Genomic DNA, 16,525 nt, shown 5'->3' on the forward strand with positions numbered 1-16,525 from the left:
CGATCAGCCTATAGTCAGGGGACCCCTATAATAGTAAGGGGTTGTTCAAAGCGGAGAGCCCCTTTAATTCTGTTCAGATGATTTGATTGGTTCAGACAGATAGAAGCGGCTGAACGTCTATGTAATGATTGAGGCAATGATGGAAGCAGCTGTCCTTTATAACATTTATATCTGACTTTATTACAGTTTATGCCCCTGGTACACTAAGCAAATTCCTTATCCATGCAAATCTGTGCCGTATGGACTCGGCTGGTGACGGTTTTCAGTGTGAATTTGATTATACAAATTGCAGATGACTTTGCCCTACTCTTTTCACTGTTTTCAAGTGTACAAGGCAGAACGAAGTGTTCAATTGCCTGAGATGTATTGGGTGATAGGTGAGGACGACATCTCAGGCCCATGGTGGCCCGGACAATAGAACGCATTGTGATTTGTCTCACTTTAGGTGCATAATTACCGCTAATGTAGTGATTTCTGTGGGTCCAATGAACTTGGACGTGTAAGGTTTCCTGCACCTGCAATTTCAAAGTGCAAAAAATCTGCCAATCGCACTACAATATGCCACAGTGTGATAACTGCAGCACGATGTAGTGTACATTGCTTGGCGGAATATCGGACACATTTTATCTTGAATTGCTGCCTTTTAGTATTTTTTGTGTGGTATTTAGGCCCTTTTTACCCTGTGTTTTGCAGTGTCCTTTGGAGCTTTCTGTTGTAAAATATTTCACATGGGGTACAGAGTTACGAGCCTCTACACGGCGACTCTGCTGATCCCATAGGTTTTCTATGGGATTCAGGTCTGGAGAAAGTGCGGGCCGCTCCATTTGAGGTCCCCCAGTCTCCAGCAGTCGTTTTTAAATCATGAGCTGGAGCATTGTCCTCCATGACATTAGGCCTGTGTTGTTCCTGCAGAGGCACAATGACTGGATCAGTGATGTTCTTCAAGTAGTATGGGCTTGTCACTGGACCATTCACAAAGTGTCGGGCAGTTCTGTACTGACTAGACACACCTGTCCACACTGTAAGACCACCACCACCAAAGGCTCATCTGGTGACAGCAGTGACTGATGCATAGCGCCCTCTTTGACGTCTCCAACGTTGTTGGCAGCCATCAATTCTGCTCAGCGTCAATCGACTTTCATCAGTGAACAGCACTGAGGCCCACTGGTCCCTCGTCCAGCATAGATGCTCCCCGGCCCATAAGAGATGATGACACCTGAGCCTGGTGGTGCAGTCAGGTAACCTTGAGGGTTCACAAGCATGCAGGCCACGCTGATGTAAACGGTTTCAAATGGTGCCTCTCGCCTCCCTTAAATGTGTCTGGAGTTGTGTGGCATTCATCATCCGGTTCCGCAGGGCATTGTTCACAATGAAGCTTCTCTGCCTTTCTGTGACTCTTCCAGTCTCTGTATCTCTGATACAACCTCCTGATGACACTCTGTGACCCTCTAAGCTCAGGGGCCACTTCCGTCTGAGAACATCCTGCTTGAAGCCTCACAATGGCGAGGTACTGTTGATCAATTGTAAGGTGTCATCTTGGTCTCATGATGTCAAAATGTGAACAGCATGATGAGGAGGACTGTTTAAATACCAATTCTAATTGAACCAGGAAATCTATTGGGCGATTCATGGATCAAACACCTGTTGTGAATTTTGCCATTAAGCTCCTTGTTAGAGAACAGCAAGTTGTTCAAAAAGTCCTGAAACATTGAACAGTTGGACATGCGCATTTGAAAGTTTAAAGATGGTCACATTAAGTTCACTTGTAAAGGTTAGAGGGCATTTTAGGTTCATCGTCAAATATCCCTGACTTTTTGTGAGTAGTGTATGTCACCGTGTAAGAGTACATGTTCCTTCTTGACAAGGTTTGGTAATTTGTGCAGAAATCATCCCGGGCTCTATAGATAGGGCGGGAAATCCACCTTGCATGGTTTTCATACCAAATTCTGGGGTGTGAATGAGCCTTTTAAAGGGGTTGTCTCATTTCAGCAAATGTCATTTATCCTGTAGACAGAGTTAAAGGGCTTCTGTCACCCCATTAAACCGTTTTTTTTTTTTCTTTACTAATAATCCCTACACTGCGATCTCATCATACATAAGCTAATTAATGATTTTCGTTCAGTAGAATTTGTTAAAAATCGATTTTTATAATATGTAAATTACCTTGCTACCAGCAAGTAGGGCGGCTACTTGCTGGTAGCAGCCGCATCCTCCGATGGTAATGACGCCCCCTCTGCTTGTTGATTGACAGGGCCAGCGGATGGGATCTTTCTCTGCTGGCCCTGCCTGTTTTGATTCAATATCTGGCGCCTGCGCCGCGGCCGTACCTCTCTTCAATCTGCGCAGGCGCACTGAGAGGCGGCCACTCACTCGGCCGCTCGCTCCTCAATGCGCCTGCGCCGGGTGTAGATGTGACGTCATCGGCGCAGGCGCATTGAGGATGGAGCGGCCGAGCGAGTGGCCGCCTCTCAGTGCGCCTGCGCAGATTGAAGAGAGGTACGGCCGCGGCGCAGGCGCCAGATATTGAATCAAAACAGGCAGGGCCTGCAGAGAAAGATCCCATCCGCTGGCCCTGTCAATCAACAAGCAGAGGGGGCGTCATTACCATCGGAGGATGCGGCTGCTACCAGCAAGTAGCCGCCCTACTTGCTGGTAGCAAGGTAATTTACATATTATAAAAATCGATTTTTAACAAATTCTACTGAACGAAAATCATTAATTAACTTATGTATGATGAGATCGCAGTGTAGGGATTATTAGTAAAGAAAAAAAAAAAAAAACGGTTTAATGGGGTGACAGAAGCCCTTTAACCACTTAAGGACCATAGGTTTATACCCCCCTAAAGACCAGGCCCTTTTTTACAAATCGGCACTACACTACTTTCACCGTTTATTGCTCGGTCATGCAACTTACCACCCAAATGAATTTTACCTCCTTTTCTTCTCACTAATAGAGCTTTCATTTGGTGGTATTTCATTGCTGCTGACATTTTTACTTTTTTTGTTATTAATCGAAATTTAACGATTTTTTTGCAAAAAAATGACATTTTTCACTTTCAGTTGTAAAATTTTGCAAAAAAAACGAGATCCATATAGAAATTTTGCTCTAAATTTATAGTTCTACATGTCTTTGATAAAAAAAAAATGTTTGGGTAAAAAAAAAATGGTTTGGGTAAAAGTTATAGCGTTTACAAACTATGGTACAAAAATGTGAATTTCCGCTTTTTGAAGCAGCTCTGACTTTCTGAGCACCTGTCATGTTTCCTGAGGTTCTACAATGCCCAGACAGTACAAACACCCCACAAATGACCCCATTTCGGAAAGTACACACCCTAAGGTATTCGCTGATGGGCATAGTGAGTTCATAGAACTTTTTATTTTTTGTCACAAGTTAGCGGAAAATGATGATTTTTTTTTATTTTATTTTTTTTCCTACAAAGTCTCATATTCCACTAACTTGTGACAAAAAATAAAAACTTCTATGAACTCACTATGCACATCACGAAATACCTTGGGGTCTCTTCTTTCCAAAATGGGGTCACTTGTGGGGTAGTTATACTGCCCTGGCATTCTAGGGGCCCAAATGTGTGGTAAGGAGTTTGAAATCAAATTCTGTAAAAAATGACCAGTGAAATCCGAAAGGTGCTTTTGGAATGTGGGCCCCTTTGCCCACCTAGGCTGCAAAAAAGTGTCACACATCTGGTATCTACGTACTCAGGAGAAGTTGAGGAATGTGTTTTGGGGTGTCATTTTACATATACCCATGCTGGGTGAGATAAATATCTTGGTCAAATGCCAACTTTGTATAAAAAAATGGGAAAAGTTGTCTTTTGCCAAGATATTTCTCTCACCCAGCATGGGTATATGTAAAATGACACCCCAAAACACATTCCCCACCTTCTCCTGAGTACGGCAATACCAGATGTGTGACACTCTTTTGCAGCCTAGGTGGGCAAAGGGGCCCATATTCCAAAGAGCACCTTTCGGATTTCACAGGTCATTTTTTACAGAATTTGATTTCAAACTCCTTACCACACATTCGGGCCCCTAGAATGCCAGGGCAGTATAACTACCCCACAAGTGACCCCATTTTGGAAAGAAGAGACCCCAAGGTATTCCGTGAGGGGCATGGCAAGTTCCTAGAATTTTTTATTTTTTGTCACAAGTTAGTGGAAAATGAGACTTTGTATGAAAAAAAAATCAAAAAAAAAAAATCAGCATTTTCCACTAACTTGTGACAAAAAATAAAAAATTCTAGGAACTTGCCATGCCCCTCACGGAATACCTTGGGGTGTCTTCTTTCCAAAATGGGGTCACTTGTGGGGTAGTTATACTGCCCTGGCATTTTCCAGGGGCCCTAATGTGTGGTAAGTAGGTAAATGACCTGTGAAATCCTAAAGGTGCTCTTTGGAATATGGGCCCCTTTGCCCACCTAGGCTGCAAAAAAGTGTCACACATGTGGTATCGCCGTATTCAGGAGAAGTTGGGGAATGTGTTTTGGGGTGTCATTTTACATATACCCTTGCTGGGTGAGAGAAATATCTTGGCAAAAGACAACTTTTACCATTTTTTTATACAAAGTTGGCATTTGACCAAGATATTTCTCTCACCCAGCATGGGTATATGTAAAATGACACCCCAAAACACATTCCCCAACTTCTCCTGAGTATGGCGATACCACATGTGTGACACTTTATTGCAGCCTAGATGCGCAAAGGTGCCCAAATTCCTTTTAGGAGGGCATTTTTAGACATTTGGATACCAGACTTCTTCTCACGCTTTGGGGCCCCTAGAATGCCAGGGCAGTATAAATACCCCACATGTGACCCCATTTTGGAAAGAAGACACCCCAAGGTATTCAATGAGGGGCATGGCGAGTTCATAGAAATTTTTTTTTTTTGGCACAAGTTAGCGGAAATTGATATTTTTAATTTTTTTTCTCACAAAGTCTCCCGTTCCGCTAACTTGGGACAAAAATTTCAATCTTTCATGGACTCAATATGCCCCTCACGGAATACCTGGGGGTGTCTTCTTTCCGAAATGGGGTCACATGTGGGGTATTTATACTGCCCTGGCATTCTAGGGGCCCTAAAGCGTGAGAAGAAGTCTGGAATATAAATGTCTAAAAAATTTTACGCATTTGGTTTCCGTGAGGGGTATGGTGAGTTCATGTGAGATTTTATTTTTTGACACAAGTTAGTGGAATATGAGACTTTGTAAGAAAAAAAAAATAATAATTCCGCTAACTTGGGCCAAAAAAATGTCTGAATGGAGCCTTACAGAGGGGTGATCAATGACAGGGGGGGTGATCAATGACAGGGGGGGTGATCAATGACAGGGGTGTAATCAATGACAGGGGGGTGATCAGGGAGTCTATATGGGGTGATAACCACAGTCATTGATCACGCCCGTGTAAGGCTTCATTCAGACGTCCGTATGCGTTTTGCGGATCCGATCCATCTATCAGTGCATCCGTAAAAATCATGCGGACATCTGAATGGAGCTTTACAGGGGGGTAATCAATGACAGGGGGGTGATCACCACAGTCATTGATCATGCCCCTGTAAGGCTTCATTCAGACGTCCGGATGCGTTTTGCGGATCCGATCCATCTATCAGTGCATCCGTAAAAATCATGCGGACATCTGAATGGAGCTTTACAGGGGGGTAATCAATGACAGGGGGGTGATCAGGGAGTCTATATGGGGTGATCACCACAGTCATTGATCATGCCCCTGTAAGGCTTCATTCAGACGTCCGGATGCGTTTTGCGGATCCGATCCATCTATCAGTGCATCCGTAAAAATCATGCGGACATCTGAATGGAGCTTTACAGGGGGGTAATCAATGACAGGGGGGTAATCAATGACAGGGGGGTGATCAGGGAGTCTATATGGGGTGATCACCACAGTCATTGATCACGCCCCTGTAAGGCTTCATTCAGACGTCCGGATGCGTTTTGCGGATCCGATCCATCTATCAGTGCATCCGTAAAAATCATGCGGACATCTGAATGGAGCTTTACAGGGGGGTAATCAATGACAGGGGGGTGATCACTACAGTCATTGATCATGCCCCTGTAAGGCTTCATTCAGACGTCCGTATGCGTTTTGCGGATCCGATCCATCTATCAGTGCATCCGTAAAAATCATGCGGACATCTGAATGGAGCTTTACAGGGGGGTGATCAATGACAGGGGGGTGATCAATGACAGGGGTGTAATCAATGACAGGGGGGTGATCAGGGAGTCTATATGGGGTGATCACCACAATCATTGATCATGCCCCTGTAAGGCTTCATTCAGACGTCCGGATGCGTTTTGCGGATCCGATCCATCTATCAGTGCATCCGTAAAAATCATGCGGACATCTGAATGGAGCTTTACAGGGGGGTGATCAATGACAGGGGGGTGATCAATGACAGGGGGGTGATCAGGGAGTCTATATGGGGTGATCAGGGGTGATCAGGGGCTAATAAGGGGTTAATAAGTGACGGGGGGGGGGGTGTAGTGTAGTGTAGTGGTGCTTGGTGCTACTTTACTGAGCTACCTGTGTCCTCTGGTGGTCGATCCAAACAAAGGGGACCACCAGAGGACCAGGTAGCAGGTATATTAGACGCTGTTATCAAAACAGCGTCTAATATACCTGTTAGGGGTTAAAAAAAACACATCTCCAGCCTGCCAGCGAACGATCGCCGCTGGCAGGCTGGAGATCAACTCTCTTACCTTCCGTTCCTGTGAGCGCGCGCGCCTGTGTGCGCGCGTTCACAGGAAATCTCGGCTCACGCGAGATGACGCCTATTGGCGTTAGCGTAGCCTGGGGGAGCCGCCGCAATGACGCCTTTCGGCGTTACAGTTGCGGGAAGTGGTTAATACAAGGCACTTACTAATGTATTGTGATTGCCCATATTGCCTTCTTTGCTGGCTTCATTCATTTTTCCATCACATTATACACTGCTCATATCCAGGGGTTACCACTACCCTGCAATCCAGCAGCGGTGGATGTAGGAGAAGGCGCCGGCCTCTCTGGTCCCCAGAACTGCGGGAGTGTGCAGAGGTCGGCGCTTTTGTCTCTGCTGCTGGATTGCAGGGTAGTGGTAACCCCTGGATATGAGCAGTGAACACTCTGATTGAAAAATTAATGAAACCAGCAAAGAAGGCAATATGGGCAATCACAATACATTAGTAAGTGGCTGGTATTAACTTTCTCTACATGATAAATGCCATTTGCTGAGGTGAGACATCCCCCTTAGGCCTCCTGCACACGACCATAGGTGTCCCGTTGTCGTATTGCGGACCGCATTTGCAGATCCGCAATACATGGGCACCGTTCTGTGTGCATTCCGCATCTCGGATGCAGACCTATTTACTTCAATGGGTCCGCAAATCCGGAGATGCGGAACGGAACCCTACGGAAGCACTACGGAGTGCTTCCGTGGGGTTTCGTCCCGAACTTCCATTTCGCAAAAAGATAGGACATGTTCTATCTTTTTGCGGAAAGGCCGGATCGTGGACCCATTAAAGTGAATGGGTCCGTGATCCGCTGCAGCTGCCTCACGGTCGGCACTGCCACGGGGCGCACACATTCGTGTGCAGGAGGCCTTAAGGTGTGGCCACACCTATTGTAAATGCTACCGATGTGCTGCACTTATGTGCGAAAAATACATTGCTGCATAGGCTGAAAACTGCAGCATTTCCACACCAAATCCAAGCTCATTTTGCCACCGCGTGCGGCTGTACCCTCGAGGAAGCTGATCAATTAAAATCTGTTCAAAATCATTCAATAATTAGTAGCTGCAGGAAGCTGAGCGGCTGATACCTTTGTTGCTGCTTATTTCAGAACCAGGAAGAAAAAAAATCTACTTGTCCCATTCGCTGCCCTGCATGAGATGATGGTACGGTAGAGCTCCAGATGTCAGGTTGTCAAATGACTGAGGTGTGAGAGCCCCCCATTATTTACCAGCTACCTTTCTGCCCCCTCTACTCGATAACCCACAGTCCGCGTAAAAGGGGACACGAAGTGTTGTGAGGTCCTGTTCACAGGTGGCAGATCCCTTCCAAATATGAAACCGTGGATATTGTTAAACGTTTTTTTCATGTTTCTTGCTATTTTTGGCACTGTGACATTCTGAATTTCTGAAAGATTTATGTTTCTTTTTTTTATATTTTGCAGGCAGAGCTGATGTGTTGGATGGACGCTCACGTGGAAACCACTGGGATGTAATCAGTTTTGCAGCATTGGCCGTATGCATTCAACAGAAGAGATGTTTCTGTGAGTAAATCCAATGTCCATAGCCTGATTTTTATTGACAAAAATGTAAACGAATTTGGGTATTAACAGCCGTCTCTTTGAATAAATTCAAGGTGTCTTCCTTTTATCTTATAAAGTTATGACCTGTTACTAGAATATGCCATTACTTTCTGACCATGGGGAGGACGGGAGCTCCGGCATGTGTGAATGAGCCCCTGGAACTGGATTAATTTGTGTTTGTCGCTTGTTGAACGGTTCTGGTTAATTGCAATTGCTCCTGACACGTGTCCATATTTCTCTGATTACGTGGCTCCTGTCCTTTGTCACTGCATGTGTTATGTGGACAGGGATACCTTCGGCACAGCACTGCCCACCATGACTTTCTTTTTTTTGCATTTTAATCACAATGCTGAAATTATTATATGATCACCCGTTGAAATGCGCGGCTGTCAGCCAGTACCTTCCTGTATGTCAACAGCTCGTCTCTGGGGCGACTGCGTCCTGAAAGGGGATTGTCCTGTCTAGATCTATAGTAAATAGTGCGTAAATCAGATCAAAATTTCATCTTCTTCCACTTTACAAGAAATCCTAGGGACCTTGCAAATAGTTCGATAAAACGGTTTTAGTTGTGACTTTGATTGGACTGAGATCCGCACATGATCTCATGTCGACATTTACCGGCCTTTTTGCTCTGGTGCATCCGAAAAATGAAGCAACTTTGGAAATATTTAGTGAAACGATTTCTGCCGTTTTGTGTACACAGCTCTCTGGTTAGAAACAAGCTCCTGTAGTCATGGGTTAGGGTACTTTCACACTTGCGGCAGGACGGATCTGACAGGCTGTTCACCCTGTTGGATCCGTCCTTCCGCTATTTCGCCGTGCCGCCGGACCGCCGCTCCGTCCCCATTGACTATAATGGGGACGGGGCGGAGCTCCGGCGCAGTACGGCAGTTTGCGGTCAGAGGCTGCCGGACTAAAAAGTCGGACATGCAGGACTTTTAGTCCGGCAGCCCATAGTCAATGGGGACAGAGTGGCGGTCCGGCGGCACGACGAAATAGCGGAAGGACGGATCCGACAGGGTGAACAGCCTGTCGGATCCGTCCTGCCGCAAGTGTGAAAGTAGCCTTACTCCACCTCATGTTCTTGTTCCTGAGGGGGCAGATAGACTGGAGCCTCCAATGCAGGTGTGAACAGAGCCTTACAACACCTTGACAGGTGTAGGTTAGATGCGTGCCTTCTTACGGGGGTCAGTTTGCATAGAAATGTTCTAATGATTTGTTATTTCCCAGGAACTAAAAAAAATAAAGTGGCTTTTGGAAAGGTCTGGCTCCTGAAGCTCTTGTTTCTATGGCAGTAGGGATGGCGTACTGATTTTATCCTGCTCATGCGTGCCACGGGGACCAGAAAAACCGTCCACAAATACACCTTTACACCCCCTGCTCCAAAACCGACCTCCGTACTGATAGGTTTGGAAGTCGAGGAGATGCCCTTGAATAGTTTTGAGCGAACTTGTGTTTTAAGTTCTGCGTCCAAAGTTCGGGTTATCGAAGAATCCCGTTATGGATTCCGCTACCACGGACCATAACGGAATTTGGAATCCATAAGGCGATTCTTCGATAACCCGAACTTTGGACGCAGAACTTAAAACACAAGTTCGCTCAACACTACCCTTGACTTCTCCAGGAGGCACGCAGTTTTGAGATGCTTTTTGTGCCGTCCGTCCAGTCTTTCTGCTTTTTCTCTGCCAGAAACATTTAGCAATCTGAGGAATGTCCATTTTGAGGTTTGCACATCATGTCTCTAGAGAAGAGTCAGTCTGATAACCTGTGAGTTTTATAGTCTGAAGCAGCGTCCATGCAGTTTTACCATGCACTTGTGCCACACGGCACGCACGCTACATGCACGGGCAATCATTGTGTCTATGGTTCTGATGACCATTGAAATCTCTTTAGGTGAGGGCACTCGTAGCTGCCGATGTGCAAAAAAACTGTGCAGTTATGCCTTTTTATTTTGCAAATCAGTTGGGAATTTCGATTAGTTCTGAGTGCCCGGTACATTCCACTACAAAATAACCGTGAAATACGTCAAGTAGGCAGGTAGTTCACACATTCGCAGATTTTTCCGCTGTCAATTTGAAATCCACGATGCAGAAAATGAATTGAAATTACAGTTCTTACTGAGGTGGGGTTGCCACATGTGAACTAGCCCCATTGAATCGGGATAAATCTGCTGCAAATCCGTAGCAGAAGTGTAAGGGTCAGACTCAGATTTCTGCTGTAGATATGACGGCGTAAACATTTGCTGTGTGGACATATCCTTAAAATGTTTCTCAATTTTTAAATGCTCCAGTCGTGTATAACGTGCCGTAATGTGTAGAGGCCACTTCTGTTGTAACACGTTGAGCCTAAAGTGTCCGTCGCTGCACCGAAACCTAAGTTATGGCTCCTACAAGGGACTCACTATTTCAATGTTCACATTCTACTGAACGGGACTTTACAGGGTTGTTATGTCAGTGAAGCTTAGACTCTATAAAATATAAAATGGTTCTGCAACTTTTTTATATACTTTGTGATTAAATCCTTCCCTATTTTTAAGATCTCTGCTTGCTGTCGGTGAATGGGATTATTCTTGTTTACATCATGAGGCTGAAAAACTGTTAGGCCCATTTCACACAGGCGAGTATTTTGCGCGGGTGCAATGCGTGAGGTGAACGCATTGCACCCGCACTGAATCCGGACCCATTTCATTTCTATGGGGCTGTGCACATGAGCGTTGATTTGCACGCATCGCTGAATGTTCTATATTCTGCATGTTCTATTTTCACGCAACGCAGGCACCATAGAAATGAATTGGACTGCGTGAAAATCGCAAGCATCCGCAAGCAAGTGTGGATGCGGTGCGATTTTCACGCATGGTTGCTAGGAGATGATTGGGATGAGCAACACCGGACCCCATTAAAGTCTATTCACTGTATTATTTTCCCTTATAACTGAAAATGATAACATTCTTAATACAGAATTCTTACGAAAATGTGCCTCAAGGGGTTAAAAAATAAATAAATCAATTAACTCACCCCATCCACTTGATTGCGCAGCCAGCATCATCTTCTTTCAGGACCTGCAAAAGGACCTTTGATGACGTGGTGAGCGCGATTATGTAATCAAAGGTCCTTTTGCAGGTCCTGAAAGAAAAAGAAAGAAGACGATGCCGGCTGCGCAATCAAGTGGATGAGGTGAGTTAATTTTTTATATTTTTTTGACCCCTCAATTGACATTTGACTTTGCATTCTGTATTATAGAATGCTATTATTTTCCATTATAACCATGTTATAATGGAAAATAATAAAGTAAATGGGGTCCCGGGTCGCTCATCCCTCGTCTTCTTAGCAACCATCCGTGAAAATCACATTGCATCCGCACTTGCTTGCGGATGCAATGCGATTTTCACGCAGCCCCATTCATTTCTACAGGGCCTGCGTTGCTTGAAAAAACACAGAATATAGAACATGGTGCAATTTTCACACAACCCACAAGTGATGCGTGAAAAAACATGTACACAGCGCCATTGAAATGAATGGGTCAGGATTCAGTGCGGGGGCAATGTGTTCACCTCACACATTGCACCTGCGTGGAATACTCGTCCATGTGAAAGGGACCTTAGAGACCTAATTTACCTCACAGCCGAGGGTTTGCTACAATTGCATCCACTCTAGACAGTCCCGTGTGTGTGTAGACTCCCGGCGAATACACTTTAGGGTACGTTCGTAGCTGCGTTTCTAAATCTGGCAGGCTTTTCCGGTAACCTGTTCTGGCCGGCTATCGGATGGACTAAAAATGCCACATGCAGCAGTATTTGTCCATCTGAGACCCAGTGTTTATGGCAGAAAGCGTCCGGGTCACTGCTGAATCCCTTTATAGTCAATGGGGATCCGGTGATGAATGGTAAAATCCTGCAATGCCGTATCCGGTAAACTCCGGCAAGCTGTTCTCTACCGGAACAGCCTGTCGGATCAGGTTACCAGGGATATAAACGAGCTCTTACCTGCCTTGATACATTGCAACAAACTGTCATGATGGGAGAGTTAACTTTTTTTTTTTTTTTCAGAATCTGGTGACTTTTTTTTTATTTCCCATGTCATGATCAAGATTTTGAAAAATAATCCTAAAATCTTGCAGTTTTCACACTGAGCACAGGATCTACCATTCACAGTAGGTGATCATCTCAGCTTATTTACTCCCCCTCTCTGCACATTGACCTCTGCACAGGTCACCGAGCATGCCCACAATGCTCTCCCATAGAAGACAATAAGTAATTTCCAGACATGGTATATCTGTGAATGATGTTAACAGCAGCCCAGGCAAAATAGCCCCCCCCCCCCACCCCCCCATAATCGTGCTGAAATTTGAATATAAAAATATCTACGATGGGAAAATAAATGCAGGTTACAAAGAAAAGAATGTGTGTCAGCATCTGGGTTTATGTAGTAAAAAATCTAGATTATGAATTCCCTTTAACAGGTTTTCCCTTAAAAAATTCCCCCAGCTCTGAATAACCTATAGATTTGCATTATTTTTTGGCGTTTCCCTCTTTCTTCCCTCTCTGTTCTATGTAATGGCATTCTATTTGTGAAGCTGCGAGCTCTGTATGAACAGAGATATAGGCCCCAGCCAGAAGCGCCGCAGTATATAAAGCCGTGGACAGAAAAAATAAATGTAAAATGCCTTATCTGTGCCGTCATCTAAGGGGGCGTCTGGCGCTTCTTGTATGAACATCTGGTAACCTTACTTTACTTCCACAGCTGAATAATGAAATGCAATTATTTATAGAAGTGAAGCCACGCTGTATGTCGTGTGATATCAGCTGCGGTTACCAATGTGGTCTCCATACAGTGATTATAAATAATATATCTATACATAAGTAAAACTGGTTCTGTGCATGACTTTATCTGAGGTGTGCCCTCGCAATCAGAAGAGGGCAATGGATTTACACAGATCCCACTCTAATGGCAGCGATCACAGGAACCTCCGATCAACGCTTTAAATGCTGCAGTCAACACTGATCGTGTCATTCAAAATGGAGAAGATAGGGGGGCATTGCAGGGAATACTGTACCTTGTATAGATAGACAGCCCAGGGCCCATTGAAGGGCTTTCTATAAGTGCCATGGACAGTGATGGAGAGCAACGCACATACACTGCCGACTCTCTCACTGCCGGCTTCTGGTGGTCACTGGGAGACATAGTATTCCCAATATTATTTATTATTAAAGCGTCATTCATTCCATAGCGCTGTACATGATAAGCGGGGCACATACATAATACAGACAATTGCACTAATCAGGAACAAGACGAGTTACAGACAGGTACAGAAGGAGAGGGCCCTGCCCGGGAGGCTTACAATCTACAAGCTATGGGAGAAGGAGAGAGGGCCCTGCCCGCGAGGCTTACAATCTACAAGGTATGGGAGAAGGAGAGACGGCCCTGCCCGCGAGGGCTTACAATCTACAAGGTATGGGAGAAGGAGAGAGGGTCCTGCCCGCGAGGCTTACAACCTACAAGGTATGGGAGAAGGAGAGACGGCCCTGCCCGCGAGGCTTACAATCTACAAGGTATGGGAGAAGGAGGGACGGCCCTGCCCGCGAGGCTTACAATCTACAAGGTATGAGAGAAGGAGAGAGGGCCCTGCCCGCGAGGGCTTACAAATCTACAAGATATGGGAGAAGGAGAGAGGGCCCTGCCCACGAGGGCTTACAAATCTACAAGATATGGGAGAAGGAGAGAGGGCCCTGCCCGCGAGGCTTTCCTTCTCCCATACCTTGTAGATTGTAAGCCTCGCGGGCAGGGCCCTCTCTCCTTCTCCCATACCTTGTAGATTTTGAGACAGCCCTGCCCGCGAGGGCTTACAATCTACAAGGTATGGGAGAAGGAGAGACGGCCCTGCCCGCGAGGGCTTGCAATCTACAAGGTATGAGAGAAGGAGAGAGGGCCCTGCCCGCGAGGGCTTACAAATCTACAAGGTATGGGAGAAGGAGAGAGGGCCCTGCCCGCGAGGGTTTACAATCTACAAGGTATGGGAGAAGGAGAGACGGCCCTGCCCGCGAGGGCTTACAATCTACAAGGTATGGGAGAAGGAGAGAGGGCCCTGCCCGCGAGGCTTACAATCTACAAGGTATGGGAGAAGGAGAGAGGGTCCTGCCCGCAAGGCTTACAATCTACAAGGTATGAGAGAAGGAGAGAGGGCCTACAATCTACAAGGTATGGGAGAAGGAGAGAGGGCCCTGCCCGCGAGGCTTACAATCTACAAGGTATGGGAGAAGGAGAGACGGCACTGCCCGCGGGGCTTACAATCTACAAGGTATGGGAGAAGGAGAGACGGCCCTGCCCGCGAGGGCTTACAATCTACAAGGTATGGGAGAAGGAGAGAGGGCCCTGCTCGCGAGGGCCCACAATCTACAAGGTATGGGAGAAGGAGAGACGGCCCTGCCCGCGAGGCTTACAATCTACAAGGTATGGGAGAAGGAGAGACGGCCCTGCCGCGAGGGCTTACAATCTACAAGGTATGGGAGAAGGAGAGAGGGCCCTGCCCGCGAGGGCTTACAATCTACAAGGTATGGGAGAAGGAGAGAGGGCCCACAATCTACAAGGTATGGGAGAAGGAGAGAGGGCCCTGCCCGCGAGGCTTACAATCTACAAGGTATGGGAGAAGGAGAGACGGCCCTGCCCGCGAGGCTTACAATCTACAAGGTATGGGAGAAGGAGAGAGGGCCCTGCTCGCGAGGGCTTACAATCTACAAGGTATGGGAGAAGGAGAGAGGGCCCACAATCTACAAGGTATGGAAGAAGGAGAGAGGGCCCACAATCTACAAGGTATGGGAGAAGGAGAGAGGGCCCTGCCCGCGAGACTTACAATCTACAAGGTATGGGAGAAGGAGAGTGCCCACAATCTACAAGGTATGGGAGAAGGAGAGAGGGTCCTGCCCGCAAGGGCTTACAATCTACAAGGTATGGGAGAAGGAGAGAGGGCCCTGCCCGCGAGGGCTTACAATCTACATGGTATGGGAGAAGGAGAGCGGGTCCTGCCCGCGAGGGCTTACAATCTACAATATCCCAGTAAGTTACTCCAAGACATCATGGAAGGAATTTATCATTCCCCACACACTTTTTTGTTATTAAAAAGTCACAAATCCCTGGTGGCTTTTTAATAGTTTCAACCAGCATTTTTACTCCATTCTCGACAGTTTCCGAAAATGGAACATGGGCCGTTGCCCCCAGCTGGAGTAAATAATACTTGAAATACATAGCACCTCCGAGCACACGGACTGCTGGAGGAGGCATGTGCCGTGTTATAAATGACATGCCTCCTCCGGCAGCGCAGGCCCCATCTTGATAAATCGTGGCCCTTTCTGTTTTGAAGGGTTGCGTGGCCAATTCTCCATTCGCTTCTATGGAACTTATGGAGATAGCTGTACATTTCAGTCCCATAGACATGAATGGAGCTCGGTCACACATGCACCACATTCACACAGTGGGCTTGGGGAGTCGATGAGGGTCCCCGTGGTCGGACTTCTGGTGATTGTACGTTTTCAGTTATTCTGTAGACAGGTGATAAATGTTGTTAATAGTAAAAAAACTATAATTGTACTGGTAATTCAGTGGATGTGACCAGTAAGTGGGGTTCACGCTGTCTTGGTAGGGTATGTCGGATTCTAACCCCCAGCGTTCACTAAGACAAAGCACAATGCCTCCTTGTCTCATGTCTCCATTCCGCCTTTTCCTGTGGCCGGTCATTGACTGGACAGTAATGGCTGCCTCTGCGGCTGATGATCTGCCGGGGTGGTGGACAGGGGTCCGATCGCTACCATTCGGACACTAGTGGCACATAATACAGGCCCCTTTAAAATTGCAGTGAAAACCTTCCCCAGGGATCAGAGCACTTATCGTTCATGCGTCGTCATTTTCCGCAGTCAGTTCGGCTCTTTGGCGACTTCTTGTCGTGCAGAGGTCACTGAAGACTCACGGCCATGACCACAGTATGCGGTCTCTGCAGCTTGGTGCGATGTGACGAGGGATGCGTGACCCCGAGTAACCAGAAAATGTTTACGTGTGCCTGGATCCTTAACCCCTTAGTGACCATCCTGTTTTGGGCCTTACGTCCTTACCAAGTGTTTTTCTTCCTCTTTTTCATCGTCGCGTTCCAAGAGCTATAACTTTTTTATTTTTCCGTCTATATAGCTTTATGAGGGTTTGTTTTTTGCGGGACAAGTTGTACGTTTTTAATG

General features: G+C 46.4%; 1 protein-coding gene across 2 annotated transcripts in view; it reads left to right on the forward strand.

Moving 5' to 3' along the window:
• Nucleotides 1–16,525, forward strand: part of JAK1 (Janus kinase 1) — a 79,420-nt gene that overhangs the window by 6,687 nt on the left and 56,208 nt on the right. For both annotated transcript variants that reach the window (XM_040407527.1, XM_040407529.1), the window contains exon 2: nucleotides 8,170–8,268. The gene's annotated coding sequence lies outside the window, so the exon portion shown is untranslated. The remainder of the gene's footprint in view (nucleotides 1–8,169; nucleotides 8,269–16,525) is intronic.

Source organism: Bufo bufo, chromosome 9 (assembly GCF_905171765.1).
Source record: "Bufo bufo chromosome 9, aBufBuf1.1, whole genome shotgun sequence".
Taxonomy (NCBI): domain Eukaryota; kingdom Metazoa; phylum Chordata; class Amphibia; order Anura; family Bufonidae; genus Bufo; species Bufo bufo.